This window comes from Nicotiana sylvestris, chromosome 6 (assembly GCF_000393655.2).
Source record: "Nicotiana sylvestris chromosome 6, ASM39365v2, whole genome shotgun sequence".
Taxonomy (NCBI): Eukaryota; Viridiplantae; Streptophyta; class Magnoliopsida; order Solanales; family Solanaceae; genus Nicotiana; species Nicotiana sylvestris.
Window position 1 is genome coordinate 97,503,806 of NC_091062.1, and position 12,701 is coordinate 97,516,506.

Here is a 12,701-nt window from a genome sequence, read left to right on the forward strand (position 1 = left end):
CATCACCTTGTGTAAGGTCGTCCTATCGTTTCAGCTAAGTATCGGTGCTACATAAGGTTTTGAGAGTTGGCATTGAATGTTATGACGATTTGTGCATTGCTATCACACAGTGTTGGTGTAATGGTATCTTGTCTATGCATCAAAGCAGTGAATGACTTGGAAGGAGGTTTACTCAGTGCATGATTCAAATATTCTGTATTTTATTTTCGGCGGAGGAAAGACAATCAGACTATGAATGTTCAGGTATGGCTTGACGGAGTAACGAGACTTGGTATTTTCATGCGTGGTGGAATTTTCATCTGTGATGTGGTGTCGTTGCACTGGATTGAATGTGTTAAGTTTGTCGGTGTTATGGTCTTCATCAATTTGCCTTCGGGTAGGGTAGTGCGAGATGGTGCCAGGGAAACAGTCATTAGAGATAGCAGAGTACAACAATTTCGGATTCGAATGTATATTTCTAATGTTGATGGCTCGAGAAAAATTGATCTTCGGAAAGGTTTAAAGTTTGTAGCGATCTATTGGTTCAAGTTCTACAGAGATAGATTCTGATTTAAGGCAACAACAAGGCAGGGAAGGATGAGGAAGGACATGTGGGAGGTGTCTAGTGGTGGTTAGATTTCTAGAAGACCAAGTGTGAGAAACAAGAGTGGAGTGGTTGCTTAAAGGAGAGGGTTTGACAAAAGTGGGAGAGTGGCAAGGTAGCATATGGGTTACATGGTAGGATAATTACACTCCTTGAGGAAAGTTAGAGTGATTAGGGATATTATGGTGGATAGTGACTAGGTCTATGCGCTTAATTTGGAATATTGGCTACTATATGGAGGAAGATTAGATGCAACAAAAAGGAGTTTGCTTGATAAGAAGAGGAATGCAACATGACTTTGGATTGAAATGTATTGTAGCACCTTTAATTGATGTCCATGATGAGTGAACGGACTTGCACAACTATTGAATAAGCTCGGGCTCAGGAAGGTCTACTGATTTCGTAGTGATTTTACCTAGTGCATCGACGTTGGAAGATGTCGGTTTGTAATTTTCACATATGGGATATCTCCTGTGAGCAGGTTAGCGGTCGCGTGGTGTTACGAAGCTTTTACGTAGAATTCTACTAGCTATCTAGTAAGAGGTTGGATATGTAAATGTGGCTAGTAATTCAGATTGTTCATAAAAGGTTTAACAGAAAGATTTTGAGAAATTTGGCAGGTTGATTGTGCAAGATCATATCGACGATGAAGAAAAAATCTTGGTGGGTTCCAGGTTTATGCAATGGTAGCTTCAAGCTAAGTGGGAGAGCCCCACCACCTACAATTGGATTGTATGGTTATCTACTTGTAAGGTTTCTGATTATCAGCATATTGATGGGTTATTACGACTAAGGAAAGAGAATATCAGTGGTAATTTGAGCAAAGGATTTGAGGAACGTGTGCTATAATTGGCCTTATCGATTCATGTTCAGGCATTTGGAACACTCAGGATTTATGCTTCGTGTATGGGTGAGTTACAAGGAAGGCGATTCAGTTGGGTGCTTCTTTGAGAGGGTGTTCATATGCTAGTAGAACCTTGGAGTTGATTATATTCGGGACCGAGTCAGAGTGGGTGACTCTCAACAACGGTCCTAGTGGATTCAAAAGTTAAAGTGTGGTGCCTGAGGATTTTGAGTCTGTGGTATGGTTGAGTATCAAGCTTTTGCAGCAGATTATGAAAGGAGCTTGCATTATTCTATGTTATCTTTGGTCTGCGGGGTAATGTAAGAGGAATGGGAGAAAATGACTTCGGATTCATGGAGGAATTATCAGAATGGGTGTACCGGTTCAAGATGCGAATATGCGCACAAGGAGGATATACGATGGTTCGTGGGATTTGGGACAGCGTGGTCTCGTGAAATAAGATCACTCGGGGTGAGTGCGGATCTAGGTTCGTAATGTAATGAATCGAGCTATTATTATTTCTAAGGAAAGTTAAGAGTAAACTGGGAGAAGACGGGTCGGCTAACAATGGTTGAATTGGCATGATGGTGACAATGATTGAGTTATGCATGTAATTTGTGGCGGTACATGCGAGGCTCGACAGCCCATGTAATTGATTTTATTTGGAGGTATTCAAGTATTATGGCATGTTATGTGTAGATTGATCCCGGAAGGATCCTGGTGGTTTAGATCACTGCTTGAGGATCATATTTTCTGCAGTTATGAGAATTCAGTCGTGTGTTGCTATGGTTCTCCTAAAATGAGTTAAATAAAAGGTTTTTATATGATGAAAGGTTCAATCTATTAGTGGTTCAGGAGTTATGATGAAATTCTTATACTCTTGCATATTGGCATGATTAGGTGCAGTGAGTAGCATGGGAATTGGAAGTTGAGGATCAAGGTTGCGGTTCGGTGTTGACAAGAGTGCCACAAGCTCGGATGAACAATAAAGGATTTAGATATTTAAAGTAAGCTTGTATTCTCTTTAAGGTCACTTGGACGGTGACATGTGTAGGAGGCTTTTTGTGCTGATTGCGGATCCTTGATTTGCTTTGCAATGTTTGTGTGGTCGGTGGTATAGATGTGCAGGCTTGTTGCTTGGTATGGAAGGTCATGGGATCGTGTCCCACGGGAAGATTGTATAAGTGTGAAATGTAGTCACTTGATTGATTGAATATTTAAAACCAAGTGTGGAGATTTTTGGTACTATCGCTAATGTGAAAATTTATGTCTGAAGGGTGCTCAATTCATTTGGTTGTGGACAATGGAAGTGTGTTCAGGATTTGTTTCACGGCCCTAACCCCGAACTCGGTCGTGATGGCGCCTCTCGTGAAGACAAGGCCAGCCAAATGAACCAAATTATCATTTTTTTTCTAAATAGCATAAATATAGTCTAAACATGGTTTAATAGCACTAAATAGCGTAAATCCCACCCGACACAGCCCTAACCGGGGTGTCACAAGTCATGACCATCTACGCGTCATAATGTAAGTCTTCTAGATCCAATAACTAGTACAAATATTCGAAAGGAATAGAAAAGACAAGATAATAGAGACACGGGGTTGCGGACGTCAACATCTACCTCGTAATCCCTAAAAACCGCCTGGAATTGGAGGAATCAACACTCAGGACTGGAACCAGCAACGCCTGAATCTGCACACATGGTGCAGGATGTAATGTGAGTACTCCGACCCAGTGAGTAATAAATATAAATAATGACTGAAGATAAGAAATCACGTAAAAACACAAGGCATTCCATACTGAAGTAGTAAAATCACTTTAAATAGTAAAACAGTGAAAAGTCAAGTAAAAATCCTTTTTTCCAACAAGTAAAACAAGTAGTTTATAAGTGAGTAACAAATGGAAATTCACCCCTCGGGCATATGTATCAACAAAACCGCCTCTCGGGCAATATCTCAGAACAGTACCAGCCCCTCAGGCTCAATATCATAACAGTGCCAGCCCCTCGGGCTCAATATCCGAACAGTAATAGCCCCTCGGGCTCAATATCAGAACAGTAATAGCCCCTCGGGATCAATATCAGAACACAATGGGTACCTACGCTCACTGGAGGTGTACAGACTCCAGGAGGGGCCCCTTACGGCCCAAGCGCAATATCAAGCCATCTCGTGGCATCAAAATAGGCCCTCGACCTCATATCAATCAAGCCACCTCGTGGCGTATATAAGTATCTCAGGCCCTCGACCTCATATCAGTACCAGTGTATCCTCACAACTAGGCCCTCTACCTTTAATCAGTCCAAAATCATCACAAGCCCCTCGGGCAATAGTAAAACAATATTTCTCAACCCAAAACATCATTTAAAATATCATTTAAATCTCAAAACTGAGTAAAATGACTGAGTAGTAAAATAGTGGAAAATAACAGGACTGAGTTCAAGTAATAAGTCAAATAGTGAGGAAATGGTAGTAAAAATCCCCGAAGGATTCAAATAGTTGGCACAGAGCCCAAATATAGCAATTAGCCCAAAGCATAATGAAAACAAATAAGTCTCAGTCAAATATGCGGTAAAATCATCAATGCGGGATGGACCAAGTCACAATCCCCAATAGTATACAACCACACGCTCGTCATCAAACGTGTGTCTCACATCAATATAGCACCTCCAAATCTCCAATTAGAGTCTCAAATCCCAAGCCCTATTGCTTCTATTTTTAGCAAGAATTCAATGATTTTTCTAGGTGGATTTCACAACATAAACGAGTTTTAGGTCCGAAATTATTACCTCCAAACGTTTCTCCTTGAATCCCTCTTCATTCTCCTTCAAAAAGCTCTCTAAATGATCAACTATGGCTGAAAAATGGACCCAAATCGTGGACAAGAGGACTTAAAAACATTCTGCCCAGGCTTCATCGAGGTGTACCTTGTGCTGTGCAGGTTGTACATCCTCTTACCATTTTCCCTGTTGTACACCTTCTGTTAAAACGCCTATAATTTCTTGTGAAAATATCCAAATTACAAACGGTTTGAATATTTAAAAACTAGACTCGAAGATCTTTCATTTAATAGATTGTACACCATATAACTCTTTATATATTCCGAGATATGAGCTTCTAAAGTGCATCAGAAAATTCTGTCAAAACTGATCCACCAGCCATATTCGATCCATCATAACCTTCTGATAGAATATCCAAATCCTGAATGGTTTAACTTTCTGAAAACTAGAATGCAATGGCTACAACTTTCATGTTTTGAAATTTTTCTGATTTCTTATAGATTTCATGATACGAGCTTTCAAACTAGACTCCTCGCACCACAAATTTTCTGGTGCACAACTGAAGCTCAAAAAAAATCTGCAACTTTTCCAAAGATGAAATAGTCCGTTTAACCACCCAAAACTCACCCGAGGCCGCCGGGACCTCAACCAAAAGGACCAACACATCCTAAAACCTTATTCAAACTTGTTCCAATCATCAAAACGCCTGAAACAACATCAAATTACTCAAAACACATCGGATTCAAGCCTAAATTTCTAAAATCTTCCGAAATATGTTTTTGATCAAAAACCCAGCCAAATCACTTCCGAATGACCTGAAATTTTGCACACACGTCCCAAATGACACAATGAAACTACTGTAACTCTCAGAATTCCATTCCGACCCCTATATAAAAATCTCGCCTATCAACCGGAAATCACCAAAATATCAACTTCGCCAATTCAAGCCTAATTCTTCTCTACAACTCCAAAACCTATTCCGATCGCGCTCCTAAGTCACAAATCACCTCCCGAAGCTAACCAAACCATAAAAATTCCAATCCAAGATCAAATACAAAAAAGTCAAATCTTGGTCAAACCTTTTAAATTTTAATCTTTCAACAGAGACTGTTCTTCCAAATTCATTCTGATTAACCTGAAACCCAACACCAACGATTTACATAAGTCATATTATACCACATGGGGCAAGTCATGCCCAAGAACTAGAGAGCGAAGTGCAAAAGCTCAAAACAACCGGTCGGGTCGTTACATCCTCCCCCACTTAAACACACGTTCGTCCTCGAACGTGCCCAGAGTTGTTTCAGAAGCCAAACAATTGCTGAATAACTTTAACATGCATATACCCGGGGGTGATCCCATGTCACCTTATCTCATATAGGTCCGATAACACAATGCAACTAAAATTTCACAATCCAACCTAGCCCATAAACCTTAGAACGCCATTTCCACTTCCAAAATCATCCACAAGATCATAATCTCACATCTATATTCAGAATAATCCCGAACCAACTGTAATAACCCATACCTGCAACCTCAGGTAATTACATGATAAACCACATAACTCAAACGTTCGTAGCGATAACTTCTATTCACAGCAGCTGCCCACAACAACAGAATACCGGTAGAAAACCTCTTATTAACTAAAGCCTCATTCCAACACTTTCATATATTGTCAATGATAAATGAAATACGCAATAAACCATAACCATTTCTCAGATCAACCATTCATGAAGCCACTTCTCCTTTGGCAAATACCATAGCAAATTTCCAAGCCGAACCTCGATATTATCCTTCCAACATGCTGAAATCGAATCCGTTCGTATTCATTAATGATCCCAATGATCTTCTCTAATACAACACACCACTCTGGTGACATGACACATCAGTATAGGCCTAAGACACAACTTGCATAATATGCGCACCAATAAGCAACGGACCGAACATAATCAAATCATGAAAATGACTCAAATAAAAGAGCTGTACCTCAAGCTTACTAGTACCACCACAACACAAGGATAAGAACCCATCTCACATTATAGGAACAGAACACACGAATCTAACCTGCAAGGTCATACCTCCACATAAACTCGCTGCAATGCGCGACCTTATCCAAATACTACTCCACATGGAATGAAATTGACGACCACGCGCAATTGATGTCTAGAATCAAAGTAAATCATCATAACCACGGTAAAGCAAGTACATAACACCGCACAACCCGAAAGGGTATAACAAATGTGCCATTCTCAAGCAATATCCAATACTCCTCCTGCTCGAATATTACTGAGAGACCCCAATAACACCGCACCACATGTGCCGATAACCAATAAATCCTAACGCCTCGCAACACGGAAAGGTAACTCATAAGTCTCCCCAGATTACTAATAAGCTCAATAACCAACGAATCAACACCTCTCCCAACAATACAATTCGGAGCCAACCAAGCCGACTCAAGTTAGAACACACATCCACATTGGCCTGCCAACGAACTCCTTATCAAGCAAATCCTGAAGCTGCTCCTTCCACCCCTTTAACTCTGCCGGTGCTATAAAATACGGTGCCCGACATCAAATTAATACCGAGATCAACAACCCTGCCCGGCGACATGCCCAGCCACAAGAAACACATCCGAAAAGTCCCTCACCACCGGAATTGAATCAATGGTAGAAGCCTCTACACTGACATCCATCATGAAAGCCCAAATAAGAAAGACAATCCTTCACAGCTGTCTGCTGGGTCTTCGAAATATAAAACCACTCCACTAGGGAATAATCCTATGGACCTCGCCACTCAATTCGAGGCATTTTCAGCATAGCCAACAATGCCGCCTTAGCGCAATAGTCCAGAATGACACAACACGGAGACAACCAGTATGAACCCAATATCCTATCCAAAATCTAACATGCCAAGCACAAAAGATCCGCTCAGATCTCCAAACACCGATAGTCACTAAACAGTGCTGATACACGCGACTCACATCCACAACATAGCCTGAATATGAGAACTTCCTTGTCTTCAAATCCATATGGCACATAAATCAACATACCTGATCCCAATTCCGCCATCCGAATGCATACCGCCCCTCAAATACCCAATCATTCCATGAAAGATACTCTAAAATTCCCCTGTATTACTAAGCAAATTCGAATATCAATAGTCGATCTAACAAGAAAGCACCGCAATACTACCGAAGTACCATCAACTTAATCACATTGCCTTTCATGAAACATATACCCTCGTCCAATTACTCTAGTTAGCAATACCATTTCCTTAATCATATGAAGATCATCCCCCTAGTCATCTGAAGCTCATTTCTCTAGTCATCTGAAACTGCCTGTGCTGCCTAGAATTTGTATGACTTTCTGCTCAAAACTGAACCGTAACCTTACACACGCAAATCTCAATCCTCCACAACATACCGCATACACCATACCATCCTAGGATAACATGAGAACTTCATCTTCCTTTCGAGCCACAAACATATACGTACTCAACTAGTCAAGAACTTTCCATTGATCCCATCTAGAAGAAAATCACTATACATCCCATGCTCCTCATGCCCATAGAAAATATACATCTCCAACCGAGGTAGAAACCATCAAGAACTCTCCGAGTTCCCCTTGCACAAACCAGACCTGCCAGGACTGAATCCTTCTAACTTGACCAAGCTATGCAAGCCATCAAAACCTAAGAGCATTGTCGCGAAATACCTGTAGGAACTCATTACCTCGTATACACACCCAAGGAACTAATCATATCCTTACCATACCGATCCGGCTTACTACCCAATTATCCCATTTATTCAAGTTTCCTTCTGATTTACCTTCAACTTGATATCCCCTCTTGTTGTAGCACCACAATTCCTCAACCCAGACTTGCCACATGAGACCCAAGCATAAAACCACACTGTCTAAGGCTCATAAGCCGTTGAGTACTCTCTTAAATGTTTCCAAAAGCACCACGTTCAAAATACCTACCCCAAAGGTACTTCTTGCGAATTTGGAATCATTACCTTCCTAATATTGATATATAGAATCCGATAGTTAATGTAGAAAGTACCACAAGTCTTGACATCTTCCAAATGAAAACTCAGTTCCTAACCACATATACAATTTTAAAATACCCAATTGTTACATGTAGAATCTTGAACACATTAGAACCATTCTCGAGAGTCATTCACTCTATTCAAACTGCAATTAGTCTGATCAAATGAACCGAACAACCCGTGCCTCATTGGCACTCTGACACCGCAGAATGTAACCTCATCCCAATATAACCAAGCAACTTCCTTCTCTATGCACTGAGCATTCTTTACAACAACAACTCAAGACATCCCGTGATTCTCACATACCTATGAAGCATAATATAACCTTCGTCAAAATTTTCCTTTATTTGAAGCATCCTCGGTGTCAACCTTCGTAGGCCATAACTGATTCACCTGAACGTCTCAAACCGGAACCAACATAGCACATAACCGTGCAATCTCTTAATCAATAGCAGACTCCCCCACTTGGCTCGGAGCCATAGACCAAAACACACACAATAACTCATAACACATATACTCTATTGCTGCCACAATAGCATAGTGAGATTAAACTCAAATCTTTATAAGCTCGTGAAACACAGACCATTTGATACCTTGAATCTTCTGCAAATATCGTATTCATCCTTACAATAGTCATGCCCACTCTCTTAAGCGACTCAAAATTCAAATTTCAACACTTATATTTCACTTGTAAATGAGACCTTCTAAAAGACACATAAGGATCACACAACCTCGGAACACTTCGCATGAGATAACCCACCTGCCTTGTCTTCAACTAACATTTCTGTATACCTTCCACCGTCACAAATATTACGCAGTCACTTAGCCTTCCTAAGTCTGAACTCATACCGTAACATGAAATTTACTTCACTCCCAACTAGGACACATGAAAAGACTCTTCGCACACCCATAACTCGGGGCAATACCTCAAATTAAGAGAAAATCAAGCACCTAATAGTTCTTCTATCCTCCAACAGACCCTCCTCGTCGCTTCCAATTCATAACAATACATATCGCAGTCACAACATACTCATCACATAGCCATGCAGCCGTCACCTCCACTAATAGGGACACTACCGAACATATCAGTTCGAAGACACTTGCTCACACAATCAGCACCTCAGCGCTCAAGCTATAAGCAAAGATCCCGCCTCAAGTCCTCCAGACTGGCCCAACATCAACTCATAGAGATCATGTATCGCCCCTCGATCGGGGAATCACAAGCCATCAATGCACACCTGATACTGAGTGTTCATGCACGCACACGAACGCGTGGAAGGAATTCAAAGAGTTACATTTCAAGCTGAATCAAAGGACACATGATAAGAATTCAAGAATGTGAAGTTTTTCTAAAGGTTCTGCAGGATCTCGAGGATAAATACAGACATCTCCGTACCAATCCACGAGACTCTACTAAACCTGCTCATGACTTGTGAGACCTATGTAACCTAGGCTCTAATACCAACTTGTCACGATCCTAACCCCGAACCCGGTCGTGATGGCGCCTCTCGTGAAGACAAGGCCAGCCAATTGAACCAAATTCTCATTTTTATTCTAAATAGCATAAATATAGTCTAAACATGGTTTAATAGCACTAAATAGCGGAAATATAGATACAATGCGGAAATCCCACCCGACACAGCCCTAACCGGGTTGTCACAAGTCATAAGCATCTACGAGTCATAATTCAAGTTTGCTAGATCCAATAACTAGTACAAATATTCGAAAGGAATAGAAAAGACAAGATAATAGATACACAGGGCTACAGACCTCAACAACTACCTCGTAATCCGTGAAAGTCGCCTGGAGCTGTAGGAATCAGCACTCAAGAGCGGAACCAACAACGCCTGAATCTGCACACATGGTGTAGGGAGTAATGTGAGTACTCCGACCCAGTGAGTAATAAATATAAATAATGATTGAAGATAAGAAATCACGTAAAAACACAAGGCTTTCCATACTGAACCAGTAAAATCACTTTAAATAGTAAAATAGTGAAAAGTCAAGTAAAAATCCCTTTTTCCAACAAGTAGTTTACAAGTGAGTAACAAATGGAAATTCGCCCCTCGGTCATAGGTATCAACAAAACCGCCCCTCGAGCAATATCTCAGAACAGTACCAGCCCCTCAGGCTCAATATCATAATAGTGCCAGCCCCTCGGGCTCAATATCAGAATAGTAATAGCCCCTTGGGCTCAATATCATAACAGTAATAGCCCCTCAGGCTCAATATCAGAACACAATGGGCACCCGCGCTCACTAGGGGTGTACAGACTCCGGGAGGGGCCTCTTACGGCCCAAGCGCAATATCAAGCCATCTCGTGGCATCAAAACTAGGCCCTCGACCTCATATCAATCAAGCCACCTTGTGGCGTATATAAGTATCTCAGCCACTCGGCCTCATATCAGTACCAGTGTATCATCACAACTAGGCCCTCGACCTTTAATCAGTCCAAAATCAACACAAGCCCCTCAGAAAATAGTAAAACAATATTTCTCAGCCCAAAACATCATTTAGAATATCATTTAAATCTCAAAACTGAGTAAAATGGATGAGTAGTAAAACAGTGGAAAATAACAGGACTAAGTTCAAGTAATAAGTCAAACAGTGAGAAAATGGTAGTAAAAATCCCCAAAGGATTCAAATAGTTGGCACGAAGCCCAAATTTGGCAATTAGCCCAAAGCATAATGAAAACAAATAAGTCTCAGTCAAATACGCAGTAAAATCATCAATGCGGATGGACCAAGTCACAATCCCCAATAGTTTACGACCATACGTTTGTCATCAAACGTGTGTCTCACATCAATATAGCACTACGATGTGCAAATTCGGGGTTTCAAACCCTTAGAGCATCATTTACAATCATTATTCACCTCGAACCGGCTAATTCTTTAGCTCGCGATGCCTTTGCCCCTCGAATTGGCCTCCACGCGCGTCGAATCTATCAAAAATCAGAACGAATACGTCACAATATGCAATGGGAACAAAGCCCAAGCAAAAAAAAATTGAAAAACATCAAAAATTCCAAAATTAGCAAAACCCGAGCCCTGTGCCCACTTCTCGAAATTCAGAAATTTTTACATCAACGGGTTCCTTATCTCCTCACGAGTTCATACATATCAAAAGTTCTCAACTCCGACCCCAAATGGTCCTCCAAATCCCCAATTAGAGCCTCAAAACCCAAGCCCTGTTTCTTCAATTTTTAGCAAGAATTCAATGATTTAGGTCCAAAATTCTTACCTCCAAACATTTCTCCTTGAATCCCTCTTCAATCTCCTTCAAAAAGCTCTCAAAATGATCAACTATGGCTGAAAAATGGACCCAAATCGCGGACAAGAGGACTTAAAAACATTCTGCCCAGGCTTCATCGAGGTGTACCTTGTGTTGTGCATATTGTACATCCTCTTACCATTTTCCCTGTTGTACACCTTCTGTTAAAATGCCTATAACTCCTTGTGAAAATATCCAAATGACAAACGGTTTGAATATTTAAAAACTAGACTCGAAGATCTTTCATTTGATAGGTTGTAAACCATATAACTCTTTATATATTCTGAGATATGAGCTTCTAAAATGCATCAGAAAATTCTGTCAAAACTGATCCACCAGCCAAATCCTGAATGGTTTAACTTTCTGGAAACTAGAATGTAAGGGCTACAACTTTCATGTTTTGCAATTTTTTTGATTCCTTATAGATTTCAAGATATGAGCTTCCAAACTGGACTCCTCGCACCATAAATATTTCCGGTGCACAGCTGAAGCTCAAAAAAAATCTGCAACTTTTCCAAGGATGAAATAGTCCGTTTAACCACCCGAAACACACCTGAGGCCCCCGGGACATCAACCAAAAGCACCAACACATCCTAAAATCTTATTCAAACTTGTTCAGATCATCAAAACGCCTCAAACAACATCAAATTACTCAAAACACATCGGATTCAAGCCTAAATTTCTAAAATCTTCCAAAATAAGCTTTTGATCAAAAACCCAACGAAATCACGTCCGAATAACCTGAATTTTGCACACACGTCCCAAATGACACAACAAAGCTATTGTAACTCTCAGAATTTCATTCCGACCCCTATATCAAAATCTCACCTATCAACCGGAAATCACCAAAATCATCTTCGCCAATTCAAGCCTAATTCTTCTGTACAACTCCAAAACTCATTCCGATCGCGCTCCTAAGTCTTAAATCACCTCCTGAAGCTAACTGAACCATAAAAATTCCAATCCGAGATCAAATACAAAAAGACAATTCTTGGTCAAACCTTTCAAATTTTAAGCTTTCAACTGAGACTGTTCTTCCAAATTCATTCTGATTAACCTGAAACTCAACACAAACGATTTACATAAGTCATAATACACCACATGAGGCAAGTCATGCCTGAGAACTGGCGAGCGAAGTGCAAAAGCTCAAAACGACCGGTCGGGTCGTTACATTTTGACGGC